Source organism: Egretta garzetta, unplaced genomic scaffold (genome assembly GCF_000687185.1).
Source record: "Egretta garzetta isolate BGI_Z169 unplaced genomic scaffold, ASM68718v1 scaffold287, whole genome shotgun sequence".
NCBI lineage: Eukaryota > Metazoa > Chordata > Aves > Pelecaniformes > Ardeidae > Egretta > Egretta garzetta.
Window position 1 is genome coordinate 13340408 of NW_009260435.1, and position 12735 is coordinate 13353142.

Here is a 12735-nt window from a genome sequence, read left to right on the forward strand (position 1 = left end):
CTGCTGTCAGCTGTTTATGACTAGAATCTGAAATTAAACAGAGCTCGTGTTTTGGCAGTGTTGAGTCCTGTGTGCTTCTCTGATGAGTCTCTTGGGCTAGACTCTTAAGAAGTATTTACATGCCTAGATGAGCACTTGGTGGGGTTTTCAGAAGCATCCAGGTTCCTAATTTCTCTTGGGTTTCTTGAGGGGATTGGAGGGGAGGGGGGGTGTGTGTGCACGTGTGCATGCATATAAAAGCTGTTGACTAATTCTATTCTTTTGAAACATAAGCACATTCAATGGGAAAGAGCATTTCATCCCAATCTGCCGAACCATTGAGTTATTTCACAAATACTGATTTGCTTGTATCGTCTTTTCCTATCATTTTTTGTTTTATGCTTGTTTTCCCTCACTTGCTAGATTTGTAAGGCAAAGGGGAAACTCGTTAATCCTTGTGCCTTGCGGCTTGCGTGGAAAAGGGTATCTTTTGACACATATCAACAGGTTTAATGGCATGATGTTATGTGTTGTATTTATTGCTAAGACATCAATTTTGCAAATTCCAGCTTAGCATGGTTTTCTTGCTGAGCTCTGGCAGATTTTCTTTTTTTTTCTCGTTCTTAAATGTAAAAAGCTAAAAGTGACTGGAAAATAAAGTGTAAAAGTGACTGAACTAAGGAATATTTTGTAAAATACTGCCCTTATGTTTCTGCTAATTGCTCATTAATCTCCCAATCAGCACAAGAGAGGAAGTCTTTCCTATTTACTTGCATAATCAGTATTTAACATTTTGGTTACTGATATATTTTGAAATGTTACCTCACTGTAACTGTATGTGATGTGATTTATGATCCTTATGAAGGCTCTCAACTTCATTAATACTCCTCCTGTTGAAAGCTGCAACCAAGACTGCAGCTGGATGTGGTAGTACTGTTGTTTTCTTTAAATTCAGTTTTAGGAGAATTTATTCAGCTAGACCAGGATCTATTATTTAAAACAAAAAAGTGCATCCTGTAATTGAAGAGTTGGTTAAGCTTCTGCTAGTGTAAAATGAGTGATCACATGTTCCTTGCTTTGTGTACAACTTCAGGTAGCTTTGATATAATTTTTTCTGAAGTTTGGTTTTAAGACAGAGGCCTTCAGCTGGACAGCACAGAGTTTATTCAGTTCCTAATTGGGGGTCAAAACTGTCTCATGTAATCTTGAGCAAACTGTTCAACTTTCTGCTAACCAAATGATTGCATATTTGGATGGAATGCAGATTTTTGTATGTATTTTCTCTTTTGTAAGGTTGCAGTTATTTAGGAACTAGAACAACCTATGATTGCATAGATCCGCAGGAAACCAACGTAATTTGGCAAATTTTAAAAGTGTTATCAGTCAAAATTTGAAAATTTGAAACATCTAGTCGTATCAGTTTGAACATGGAAAACAGGTGTAAACACTTTTCACTTTTCTGACAGACTGTCTACAGTAAAAACATTTTCCTTGCACAGATTGTACACTTTTTAATTTTACTCTCTGACAAAATCTGGATTTGCATTCTTAAAATAAATCTAATGATTGTGCAGTAATTGAAAACTCAGAATTTGTATCCTGTAAACATAACTTTTACTTGCTTTGCTTGTTCAGAAATACATATAGAATATTTTAGTAAGACATCATTTTTTAGGGCAAAGAGTGGAGATCTGGGACTGGCTTTCTAGAGTTACCACTTTTTTACTGTGTTGCCAAGGACAAGTCAATTTAACCCAAATTCAGTCAAGTATTTAGGCTTCCAGTTTTCCCCCCTAAATTACTGGCATATTGGGAGCTTGGATGTGTGGTTCCATCTGTATCAATTTGTTCCTCATTTTTCCCATAGCATCAAAAGCTACAGCAGTGGCTAATAAGTATCTTGTGCTGAGAGCAGAAAGTCTGGAATCCAGACCTGTGAACAAGCAGTATCAGCAGCACAAGTAGCATGGGCTTTCTTTTAATGAGAGACTCGAGACCTCTGGAGTGTCACAGAAAGAGTCAAACTGTCCATTACATACCGAAGATAAAATATTCTGAAGTACGTTAAGAACTTTAAAAGAGCATGCTTTCTTAGAGGAAGGGACAGCACCCTTCTCAATGTGCAGACTTCTTTATAAGTCTAGATTACACAGTCTCTATTTACACATACTTTGGCTGGATTTTGTTAATAAGGTTAAGTTAAAAGGCTGCCTGATTGTGTACTGACTGGATCAGCTGCGTACAGGGTTTTGAGTGTTGACCAAGTAACAGCAAGTGCCCAGCATTCCTGACCCTACTTAGAATTCACTTTCTGGCACAGACTTCTTGCATCTAGTTTTCTGCAGAACAACTTGAAGGAGTATCAGAGCTATAATGCAATGTCTGATGTTTCCATGACTAAGTTAGTAAAAAAACATAACCAAACCCTAAATTCTGGCAAAAAAATTAAATGAGCAATGTATTAGAAAGAGCATAGGAATTGTATGGGGTAAGTTCTGAGTATTGCTGTCACAGAAAGGAGATTTTTCTTTTTTTTCACAGATATAGCAATTAACAAATTGAGTCTTAAATAATATTTCACTAGATGTTATTGTTCACTTTCATAAACTGCAGGACTATGACTGGCACATTGTCCTGTTTTTACAGATGACTTTAATTGTTTAATGCTGGACACTTCATCTTACCTTGTCAGCTGTAAACCTTTTCTTAGACCACGAGGCATTACTACATTGTTTGCTGCTTACTTTAGAGATTATGAGTTTCTAAAGCACACATACACAGAATCTTACAGGTCTGTCAAGACCTTTGATATACTTGTGTCTGTTTCTTTTTTTTTTTTTTTTTCTTGAAAGAACAGGAATCAAAAAATATTTCATGCATTCCAGTGTTATGTCAGCAGAAAGAATTGCAAAGATGCTAGGAACTTACAGAAATGGTCGAACACCCACGTCATATACATTGTGTGGCAGATCTTTATGCACAGCACTCATTAGCTTTGTCAAAATGGCATGCCCCTCTCTTTTGAAAAATTTCTTTTGTGATAATACTCCCAGCTGGCAGAATCTTTTTTTTAGACTACGCAAAATCATATAGGTTGTTCAACTAATCACAATGTTTTTCTTCTTCCATCTTTTTTTGACTGTGTAAGTCCTTCCTGAAGAAAAGACGGCACTCATCAACCAGTAACCTCGTTTATGTCATGTTCTTTGGTTCTGTACCTTTTCCTTTTTCTTCAGTGTGGTTTCCCAAGCAAAGTCTGTTAGATTGATTAAATACATTTTGACATCTACCTAGGCATCTTCAGCAGTCCTTATTCATACAAATTGGTTTAAGTTATGAGAGATCACACATAGAAGAATTGAAATCAGTGGACATTCTTCTCTGCATAGTTATGAGATTGAAAGCAGAACCTCCAGTTGACCAGTTGGTGAGATTTTTTTTTGCTGAAAGACAGATATCGTGGATTGTCTCTGTGAGGGGTGTCTAGATTGCCTGCTGAAACTCCTACAGCAGCAGGGAGTTCTGCCATTGCTCAAATGTTCGTGTATGTACCAGTGCTTGTAAGGGCTTTCTTGATCCCAGAATACATGGCTTGCACTATTTGAGCTTCCTTTCTAAATAAAACTAAGCTGCCACTTCTGAACCTTTGCCAGAACTGTGCTGTTGCAGCTCAACAGCTGCGGCTGTTCATTGATTCAGTGTGGTAGCTGCAGACCTTACGTTCCATGATGTGAATGGGTACTTTTTTCTTTATGAGCATATGGGGAGTTTTGATGGACTGGGTCCATTCTTGTTGATACTGGCAGCTCTAAAGTTGACTGTAGTGGTCTCAGCTGATTGCCTGGCTGGACTTCGCTGCACTTTGGGTCATGCTCAGCTGTGAAATACTTGTTCCATGTTAGAAGGTTGGCTTAGTAGTAATGCTTTACTTAGATCTGTGTGCAACCCATTAACAGTGACATGCTTGAAGCTGAGTTAATGTTACACCAGCAGCTCACAGAACATCACCATGGAGGAGGTACGCGTATGGGGACACCCTCAGATCCCTACTTCCCAGGCAAGTCACATGGCAAACATATTTCTCTTCTATTTCTATTCCTCTTTATCTGGCGTATCCTTTTTATAACTGAGTTTATCTGTCTTCCTAAAAATAATCTACTGTGATCTTGTAGCTCTTGTTTGTCTGAGAAGTTACAAGTAATGAAATAAAGGGTTCATAAATATTAGTGAGATAGGAATGTTCTACATGAATATAAACAATCTGTCAGTACTTTCATGCATTTCTTTGTGCCATTCAGAGAACTCTTGGTAGAAAAAGTATGTTTTGCTTCTTAGGAAACAGGCCCTTGAGATTCCTGGTGTCCTTTAGATGGCTTGGGTTTTGTTTGTTATGCAAATGGAATTTCTTACCTAAATCTGTGCTCTGAAAATGAAATGGGTCTCAGTTTTTATTCTTCATGTTTACAAGTTGTATGAAATTTTTAAAATTAGATAATATTCAAGAAATATTTTAATGATATTTATCTTAGTGTGTCCTTAAATGTAATGCATCTCTACATATATTTAAAATCCTTCATATTTTTTAAAAATACAGTTCTTTTTGGTACTTTGATTTTCTTGGCTGCTGGGACAAGACTTGCTATTGGGTGCATCAGAAATCCCTAAAGGAAATTTAGATGTAGGGCTTGCTCCTTCTTTACTTAAGATAGCGTGAGCATAGCCGTGAGCTGTCTTTGAAATACAGGCACATTCTACAGTTCATACTTTATATTTCTTCTTTAAATATCTGGGAATAGAGATCTTTGGTGAAACACTAGGATGTGAATTCCTATGGCCATGGATGTGGTGTTCTGGAGCTCTGGTTCGGCTGTTTGTGATGGATAACGCATTTTGAGAGAATCATCCAATTGTATGCAACACTCCCTGCATGTATGTAAAAATGTAGTCTGCTACAGGTGCTGGCAGAATGTTGTTTTAATTTTTGTATCCGCAATATGATTGTAATTTTTAATCAGTGTTAATCTCACCTAAATTCCAAAATATTGTGTTACATTTTATAATTATGCATAAACTGTTAGCAAAAGAGAAAGCTTCACTTTCTTAAATACCCATGTACAAGTGTTGTTGAATTCAGAGGTATTTTGTACCCCTCCTGTAGCCATGAGAGTAATAATGAGTATTTGATTTTTAGGGCACAGCTTCTTGCACTCCATAATTTTGATTAAATAGCAGTAGGACCCAATTCAGCTGCTTGATTAACTTAAAAAAAAAACAACCCCAAAACAGTTCTCTCTGCTGTCAGAAATCTTTACTGTTTCCACAAGTGCTTTGGAGAAATCCGTGCTACTGCTGGCTGAATATTTAGTAGAAGAAAAAGTTATAAAATACTCCATGTAAAGGTGATGACCCTTTTGAGCTTGATACTGCGAGGTGCTGAGCACTCCGGTCTTGATCCAGCAAAACACTTAAGCACCTACTGAAGTATGAACTTAAATGGTTTGCTGGAGGTAAGCCAGAGTGTTCCATATTTGCAAGACTGAAACATGCACTTTGTAGTAGACCCCTTATTTATTTTGCGGGGCAGAATAAATCTTTCTTCTTTCAAGTAGATCAGACCAAGAATATATTTGTTTTCTTTGAAAACACAACATACTGAGGCAACCAAAGAGTTCTTGCCATCATTTAGTGCTTAACCTCCAAACTAAGAGGTTTTGATTTTCTCCAAAGCATTAGGATAGTATGAGCTGTTTCAATATAAAAGAACAGCTTCAAGTACTGGTACACTTTTATAATTTGACTTTTTCCCTCATTGTTATATTGTTTTAAAGAGCCTTAGAAAAATCTCTTTTTAGGTATATATTACCCATTTTCATTTGTAGATGATTTTGCATGTTTAGTGCTTCTGACATCCTTGTCTCTGCATGCCTCTGGGCCCTGTCTCGGGACATTCTTGGTGCAGGAGGAGAGACCTGAAGAGGCTGCCATTCTCATGCCTGGTTGGTTTCTGCATGCTCTGCAGCTGTTCCAGGGGCCAAGTGCTGTGTTTCTTCGGTCTTTTCTTTAGATCTGTGTTTGAAAATGTGCATCTTCGTTTAGTTTCTCAGGGCACTTCTTTTTCTTCTCAGCACTCAGGCCTTCAGTAGATCTCTAGAAGTCAATCACAGGGGTGTCTATAAGCTGCCCATTTATTTTGGATGCTCACCAAGTGAATAAAGCAGAATTTTTTTATTTTTTTTATTTAAGATATTTTTCTATCACAGTCACAAACTTTGTGTGGATGGCTCTGCCAGTATGTACTCCTCTATGTTCCTAAAGATGTGCTAAGATGCAAGACATTAAATAAGCTGTGTTCTAGGTTCCAGTTCTTGGTAGTCTGTGCTGCATGAACTAGTAGTAACTTTCTTTTTGAGCGTCAGAATTAGCAATCTTTGTGAAATACAGCGATCGGGAAAGAGGAAAAACAGGCAATGTACACAGCATTGTAATAGAATTTAGAAGCACAAAACAGGGAATTACAGATACTTGAGGTTAAACTATTTCTGACAGGCTGGCATCTTTGTTCTCTAATCTGATGGAACATTCTGGAAAAGGACAATAAAGAAAATATCTCTCTCCCCTCAGGAGATTGAACACTGCAAGGAAGTTCTACTTTAGCCAGAAGTCATCTTTCCAGCCACCTTATACTTCCTGTTGTTTATGATAGACTTTAATGAGATTCTTCAGAAAGCTGTTGGTATTGTCACATTGCATTAAATCCTCTATGCATAATAATTTAACACCAAATGAAACAATTACATGGCTGCAGGGCAATAATTAGAAGTTTTAATGATTTATTAAGAAAAGCGTAGCTATTATGTATTAGCCATACTGGAATGTAGTATTTTGAACTAAGTACTGTATTAAAGATATATCTTAATGTATTTGTGCAGTTTGGCCCAGTTACGTGTTTCTGTGGGAAGCGTAGCCTTATAGAAATAATCTATTTCCTGGCTTTCTATGTGTCAACTTTGGGATGAATCTATTCGTTTCCCCAGTTGATTGCTTACTTCTTTTTAGAGAGAGAGGAATAAAGTATTTTCATTGCTTTGGCATTTTGTTAAGAGATTTTTCCTAAGATCTAGGGTTTGCCTCATGGGTTTGACTGTGTGCATATTTATGACAAATGTAGGAATTTTCCATCCCATTAAAGTTTCAACAGATAATTTCAGCAGATACTCCTTCAGAACAAAATAAATGCTGTTACCTGGTGAACTGTCATTAAAAGCTCTTAAGTCTTTAATAGAATGTGATACCTTTCATTGGGTCATTAAATAGTATCTGGTGATTTCTTAGCCAGTTACCTACAAGCGAGTCTTGCTGGCCAGTTAAGGACTTCTTCAGCTCCACTTGTTTCAACAGCAGCTGAATGACAGCAACAAAACCTGTGATGGTTCAATCCCAGTTAATGGCTGTTGCAAAAGAAAGGCAAAACAAGTGAAACAGAAGGTCAGAGCATGTGTGGCAAGCATTGGCTGGCAAGGATCCTATTGACTTGTATTATAAAATACCCAGTGGATACATTAAAAAATAGGGTAATTGTTTTGAGAGTTTTATCAGCTCTCTGTTGATCTGGGATATTTTTGGCAGTTTCTCATGTTCAGTAACCTTCCTTAGTGAAATATGAAAAAGTACTGTAATTTAGTGTATATGATGTACAGAACACTAGTAAAAGCATTTTTCTGAAGCTCGTTTTTATAATCCATATGAGAATGGAGAAACATACTATTCCTGTGCAATAAGAAGGATAAATCTTAACATACTTAGAAGTACTGAAAAATTACATGAAAGCTTCAGGCTTTTTTAGTTTAGAGTTTTGGTGAGTTGTAGATTTTAGTTTAAGCTGTAGACAGTTCATGTGCTGTGTTCATGCTTCATTACAGCAGAACAAATCAAAAGAAAATTATCTCAAAGAAATTAGAGTAACAAAGAACTAGTGTGAGAAGAAAATCTCAATATTAGGTTTATGGAAAAAATGTTTTCTCAGAGAATTTCTTGGAATATAAGTTCCTTAGCAGATAAATATTTAGTCTTTTAAGGCTGTATAACAAAATTGCAATTTGCATTTTGAACAGTAGCTGGGTATACAGAACTTAAATAGAAATCATAATACCTGGAGGGGTTTCTTTCAAAACCAATTTGGCTTTTTCCAGATTTGTCTTCCTAGAAGATTCCACACAAGCCCACCAGAGGCTTTTAGATTGTCTATAATACAACACCATATTTAATTTTTCGATATTAAAAAGAACAGTAGGATCTGGAAAGAAGTTACAAGCAAGGAGCATTTATGTACAAACTGCAGTATTTCTTTAGGCGAAAAGGTCTTCTCATCTATTATCTAGAGTATGCAAGTTTTATAACAAGAAGTAGTTTGCTATTGTATATAACTACAAATGAGAGGTGATAATACAATGGTTGATTTGGAAGTGTTTTCATGTTCATATTTGTTTGGTTTTTTTTTTTCTCCCCGCTAACTCTTAATACTTCAAGTGTGATGGAAGAAGTTGCACAGACTCATGAGAGGAAGAAATCTTTCTCATTTCACAGCTATTCACTGGGTGTAAATTTTGATCCAGAGGAAATGTAATTAGCTCCACCAGAAATATGACTGATGAATGGCTTTAGCTAATGACCTGGAAGTGGAATAGTAAGGTAGTGGTGGCCCCCATGGCGGGAACTAGGTTTTTTCAGAGCCCCAAATTCTGGCTCTGGCCCTGTCTACTGAAAAGGTGCTGAATCCATGGCACCCAGCTTCCGAATTTGAAGATTCTTCCCGTACAAGTAATTCCAGGCTCCCTCAGAGTACATGCTTTATGTGATGGTAGCAGTTTTGCCTTTGATTAGCTGACTCGTAAAAACTGATAGATATTGCCACATTATTACACAGCCCCACAGTTGGGCATGCTTCTATTTAAGTTCAAAGCAAAAGGTGCTGAGTGCTGAATCCATGGCACCCGAATTCGAAGATGAAGGATTCTTCCCGTACAAGTAATTCCAGGCTCCCTCAGAGTACATGCTTTATGTGATGGTAGCAGTTTTGCCTTTGATTAGCTGACTCGTAAAAACTGATAGATATTGCCACATTATTACACAGCCCCACAGTTGGGCATGCTTCTATTTAAGTTCAAAGCATTTTGCAGCTTGATATAATGCATGTAAATGATGCTCAGCAAATAGAGAGGTAAAACTTAGTGGCTGTCTCCTTTGTGCATCCGTTTTCAATAATTAATTTGGTATCCTATGACTTCTAATTGGGAGAGTGGTGATGCTAGTTTTACAACTCTTAAATTCAGTATGATCAGAACAAAAGCTTTTGTGTTCCTAAATGCGAGAATAGTAAAGCTGATCCTGATTATACCAATATGAAATAAGCTTCAGTGATGTAAAATGTAATGATAACCGTTAGGTCTTTATACCAGTTTTTACTATCAGGAGCACAGACAGCTTATAGACTTTAAGGAATCGCTCTATGGTATCTCTCTGACTACCAAGGTGGTTTCCCTTTTCAAAGGAAATTAGAGCTCAAAGTAAATATAATTGAAGAAGTGTCTTCTTGGGCTAGAAACTGTAGTATCATTAATGTTTGCATAGAACCAGGAAAGTGTGCGAACAAACTTTTTCTTAAGGTCAGTGCTTTTGCTCCTGGATGCAGGTGTGTGTTTGGTTGTTTTCAGTGTGTATGAAACCGTGCCTGCAGATCCTGTGGAGTTGCATTCACATGTCACTGTAAATACAGAATTAGAATTGGAGTCAGGTAGGTCAGAAGGGCACTCCAGAGACTCTCTATTCCAGTCTCCCGTTTGAAGCAGGTTCTGTTAGAAGAGGTTGCTCAGGGCCTTGTCCAGGCAAGGCTTAAACATCTTCAAGTATGGGAGCTCCACAACTTCTCTGGACAACCCATTGCCGGGTTTGACCACCCTCTTGGTGTTTTTTTCCTTTTTTTTCTTTCCTTTTTAGCAGGTCTGAATTTCTTGTTTTCCAGCTTGTGACTGTTGCTTCTTGTTCTTCCACAAGATTCAGGCTCCATCTTTTTCATAGCTCCCACTAGGTAGGTGCCCACTTAACCTCTTCTAAAGGCTGAAGAAACTCAGCTCTCTGTATGCTATGTGCTCCAGTCCCCTGCTCATATTAGTGGCCCTCCACCAGACTCACCCAGGATGTCAGTGTCTTGTACTGGGGAGCCCAAACTGGACACATACTGCAGATCTGGTCTCACCAGTGCTAAATAGAGGGAAATCATCACTTCCCTGGACCTGCTGTCTGTGATGTTGCTAATAATGCCCAGTATGGGGTTGGCTTTCTTCACCTCAAGTGCACACTTCTGACTTATGTTCAACTTGTTTTCCACCGGTACCACAGGTGTTGCTCTGCAGAGCTGTTTCGTAGCCAGTTGGCCTCCAGCCTGTACTGTTGCATGGGGATATTCCATTGCAGGTGCAGGACTTTGCATTTGTGTTGGAGGAAGTTCCCGTCAGCCCATTTTTTCCGGCCTGTCAAGGCACTTAAGAGGAACAGCCCCACCATCTGGTCTATCAGCTGGTCCCCCCAAGCTGCTGTTTTCCAGACTCTCAGGGAGTGTACTCTAGCCCATCATTCAAGTTGTTAAATTAAATTACTCCATTATTCTCTGCAAATTATAGATGCGGAATATCTTTCTCTCTCTCTGAAAGCTGGTGCATAGAAGTCTCAGTTGTTCTGTGACCTTCTGGATCAACGTAGATGCTTTCCTTACTCCCTGCTGCTTCAGCAAGTCCAGTGATCCCCTTGCAAGGAGTGTTGCTGGAAATAGTTTCTTGCTCTGTGAATGGCATTGAATTTTATCCATTCAAAACACAATGAAGAGTTTTGCAACGTTTCAGAAGAGAGAAACCCAAACTAAACATGGGTGGCAGCATTTGAGCAGGTGTGCAAAGAGGGCGAGCAGGCTGCAGCCTGGTGCTGAGGCATGCGTCTGTCGGCACTGGGAGCGCGGCCTCACCAGCCAAGTGCCAACGCCTGGATCAGCAGCTGAGATCCTGGCAAAACCAGCATCACAGTAAGCCTAAGTTTCAGACTGTTATTCGAGGGAGGTGTGTGTGAGCATGTATGGCCATCAGTAGGCCAGGGAAAGTTAAGGGTTGCCAATGGATCAATAGTGTATGCCCTAAGATACCTACTGAAAACATACAAACTTCCAGTGTATCTGATGAGAAATTGTATTTTTCAGACCATTTTTGTCTGCCTTCCAATGAGCCAGTGGAGTTATTTTTTTTTTCTCTCTGGTATTATTGTTAGTGTGTGAACTTTCTACTCATCTATTTGTGCTTCTTGTTATAACATTCAGATCTATTCTCTCTAACTGTGGGACACTTCGTTATTTTAGTCATTTGGTGCAGTAATTTGTTATTAATTATGCTTTCACAGTTGAGCAATCATGTTACTTTATTTCATTTATTCTTCGCCAGCATATAAATGGATTACTTGTAATGAGACAGCTATGGGCTGCTACTGAATGTGGATTTTGCAGCTTCAGCCTGAGAAGGATAATTCCCCCAATGCACTCAGCCTTTGAAAAGGGATCACCATGAGAGGTTTCAGGAAACCACAGATCTTTTCATTGCCTGCTAGAAAAAGAAAACATATGTGAGGCTGTGGAAAATGGCATTGATTATTTTAGGAATTAACACTGCACAGAAAGGAGACAGAAACTGCCAATGTAAAGAAGCTGCACGATTTCTGATGGGCTGCTTTTCATGCAGCTTTCTCCATCTGTGCTCAAGGACTCCTCAGAGGTACCTGCAGAGACCTGGGCAGTGTCCCCTTCCATGTGTGGCCTCCAGTTGCTTCTCTACTGTGGTGTCTTACAGCAGCAAGATGATGACCCACAGAAACTCACTGGTCCTTGGGCTTCTCCATCTCTCTTTTATCTGCTTTTGTGCTTGTTCTGTCAGTGCTCTGGAAGAGAAATAATCTTGACAAGTTTGTGGGCTGCTTGGCGCGTTATGCATAAAGATTGCGAGTCCTACAGTAAAGCCAATAGAAATAATTAGCAGTACGTCTCTCTTTGAGCTCACATTTTCCCTTAAGCAGGTCTGTTCCTTTGGCTGCGTGGTAGCAGTGATATTGATGCAAGGTCAGCCGCCACAGAGCTCCCAGCTCTGCTTCATCAGCTCATTGCTGGGTTTTGGCAAGGCAACGCGCTCCCTCCACACCTGCGCGGTGCAGGCTCTGACCGAGGAGAGGGAACCATTGCACTACAAAGAGCCGTGACCCATTTTCGGATTATGCAAGTCTCCAAGGCCCTTTTAATTCAGTGAGATGAATTCCCTTTTAGAAGGTGCTGAGGACAAACAAAACACTTTATTGGGGGCAGGTTTGGGGAACACCAGCAGTCAGTGAGCTAGGCCTGGATTTTATGTTACGCTGTTAAAAGATTCGGTGATAAAAGTAAATTAAAGGAAATAAATGCATAGCATTTTTGTGGGAATAGTCCTAGGCATTTATGTTTGATATTTCTTGAATATGTTTTGCACTGGATTAAGATCTGGCTTTCCTTTCATGCTTTTGCAGTGCAGGTACCATGTACTGCAAGAAGCAGATAGCTGAGTTCTGCTCGAGTGCTTGTTCCTAGCCATGAATTAGTGAGGATCAAACTCAGGTCTGACAGCCTGGAGTTATTACAGAAAAGCTGGATAATGTTTCAGCCATCTTCAGAAGATTGTCTGATACCCTCTATTTAAA